The sequence below is a fragment of the Penaeus japonicus genome, unplaced genomic scaffold (assembly GCF_977035675.1).
Source record: "Penaeus japonicus unplaced genomic scaffold, GWHDUDI00000001_assembly GWHDUDI00000019, whole genome shotgun sequence".
In the NCBI taxonomy this organism is placed as follows: Eukaryota; Metazoa; Arthropoda; class Malacostraca; order Decapoda; family Penaeidae; genus Penaeus; species Penaeus japonicus.
The window spans coordinates 3,722,226-3,725,195 of NW_028234421.1; positions in this window are offsets into that span (position 1 = coordinate 3,722,226).

A 2,970-nucleotide genomic window follows, 5' to 3' on the forward strand; every position below is an offset into this window, starting at 1 on the left:
TCTTATACAAGTGGTTAGATATATTCAGGATATACTTACCAAGTCCACTAATACATACACCTAATCACGTTTAGCACTTCTCTAATACAGTATCATGCGTTTCCATTCTAAGCATACATTTATCAGCAATCATTTATATAAAAAGGGGGCTACAGATCCATCTTTACTGCTTAATTCACTGAAAACCAGCACTAGCACTGTCTGTCATGAAGCAATTACTCTTTGAGCATCCAATGTTTCTAACCAAGGTGCACAAGCAGAGCGGTTCAAATCTGAAGTCATGTTTACAAGACTCGGATCATTTACACTATTAAGTACAGTCCTCTAAATATCTACAAATATACAGGTATATAAATATGTATATACAGATAATGTACAGTACAACACTATAAGCGCAAGATACGAGTTCTGCTTCATTTCGCTTTTGTGAAATTCAATTCAATAGAAAAAGACAAGAAAATTGGATAAGAATAATCATACAGATCATGAAACAATCCGACCATACAAATTCAAGCCATGAAGTTATCACAAGGACACTAAAACTGAATTGGAATTGTGTTTCAATTTGTGAAAATTTCATAAACTTTCCTGCGGAATATAATCTCTGCAATAATCTCTGCAATATCATCATCAATTCAATATCATTCAATAATGCATTCTCTCTTTCCTTCTCCTCAGTCTCAGCCCAGATTCTCCACTTTTAACAATTCTTGTATCTTCTTTCTAAACCTTACATTCCTCTGGTTCCTGATTTTTAGATGCCTTTCAAAACTTACTCAACCAATTTGTAACATTTTTGTCTTTCTGCCTTTGAAATTAATTAGTAATTATATCAAAACATCAATCAAACCAAAATAATACTTACTATGATGTACATAACAAATCAGTGAAGAAGGAATACCATAAGATGGAGAAAGAAAAACATAATGATAAAGAAGAAAAAAAAACTACACTTTTCAGCAGACAGAAAATACAAAGAGTAACATGCTTGTAAAATGTGTTTACCATAATGAATAACTATGAAAACATCCCACTTTTTTTCTCATTCATTTCATGAATTTATTTTGATCACTAGTCTCTTTTCCATGTACTTATTTTGATGAACCCAATAACAACGGGGCGGTTTTGGCTCTGCTCGATCTTAAAGGCAGGTATTTCACTGCACACGGGCCTAATGCCTTGGGCTATTCACCCGATCTGGCCATACAAATACCCATAAGGTGATATCACGTCCCCTGCGTCAAGTGCTACTAGCACATGACATGATATCACGTCATCCATCGTTGACGGGTTAAAGAAGGCAAAAAAATCCCTAGTTAAAAAGGCCAAAAATAAGACTTATGTAAACAAAATTTATCTACTTTGTCATTCAAAAGAAAAACTATACAAAAACAAAAGTTACAAAGTAAAAGAAATTCATTCACTCTGATATCATATAATGCTAAAAAAAAAAAATATCATCAGCTATACGTCAGCCTTAAGAACTTCCCTGTTGCTATGGGATACATGTACAAGCGTAAAAATAAACTCTATTTGACTACGGTTTGGTTTCATGAAAATTTTATTTTTATTCTTTTTATAGATTTATTAAAAAGTGAGTCTTCTGTTGAATAAACTGTATCAAAAACAAAAGTGAGATCATCTCATTAACATGTGATATGTTTGGATTTCATTCTATATACTCATCACATCAGTCAATGCAAATTCCATTTCCATTAGCTGACTATATAATAATATTCCCCAAGACCATGCAATACCAAAATCATTAAATCAATCCCATTTTCAAGATGTAGCTTTAAGAACATAAGGCTAATACATCTCTCAAGGCCGTGTACCACCAAAATCATAAAGCCAATCATATTTCTAATAACCATACAGCTCCACTATCATAAAATTAATCATATTCTTCATAACTGTACAATTCCAAATTGATAAAATAAGTCATAGTTCTCATGCATAAATGAATGGCTCCAAAATCATTAAAAAAAATAACAATTCCTAATTCTCACCAGAACAGAAAAAGGTTAAAGAAAAGTTCAGTTCTATGTTTTGGTATCAAGTTTCTTTTTCCTCATTTTCTTCTCCTTTTCTTTTCTTGCCTGGAAAGCGTTTCAACGACTCACCTTTTAACTTCTTTTTTTTTTTTAATATAAGCTATATTAAGAATTTCAGAGCTTCTATCTGCATGTTAGGTAAGGGAAATCAAAGTCTTACAAATCACACTCACCCAAACCACCCAGGAACACAATGAGTTCACATTCCTAGCCTCTAGACAGAAGAAAAATGGAGGAGAAAGTGCAGAGAAATTATTTCAATGAAATGTGCTTGAGGTCAATTTTCATCCTTAGAGCTAGTATATATATATAAAAACTTTTACAAGTAATAATCAAAACTGTCTTAAAACAGTTAGTAGTAATATTGAAGTAATATTGATGAATCCAGTAACAGCTTGAGCATGGCATCAAGGGATAGGATTGGAATTCCGAGTCTATACAACACTTTCTGCAAAAAATATAATTCCATTTCTCTTTTCTATTCAATTAAGTGCCCAAAGGATTATTAGAAAGTCCATCTATCATATGGAAAAAATCTAACAATTACAGAATTTTAAAAAATCCATAATCCATACATATATCAGCATTACTAGAACAACATGATACTGAAATAGAAGTTTATCAAAGCCTATATCTTCTGGTACAGTTGATTCTGAGCAAGGATTTTCAGTATGAGGTTTCATTATCTCCTACTTAAAGATAAAAACAATGCTGGTGATATCCATGGAGTTTCCCAATAAAACAGGTATTGATGTACCTTGTATAACTTAGCTCATCTAATAAAAAACTGATGAACCTTTTTTTTTAAATCTTAAAGTACTTACTGTTCATCAAAATCATCACTATTTTATAAAAAAGAGAACTGTTTAAGTAATGAAGGAATTAAGTTGGTTGTATATTCTCATGTTTCCATTGG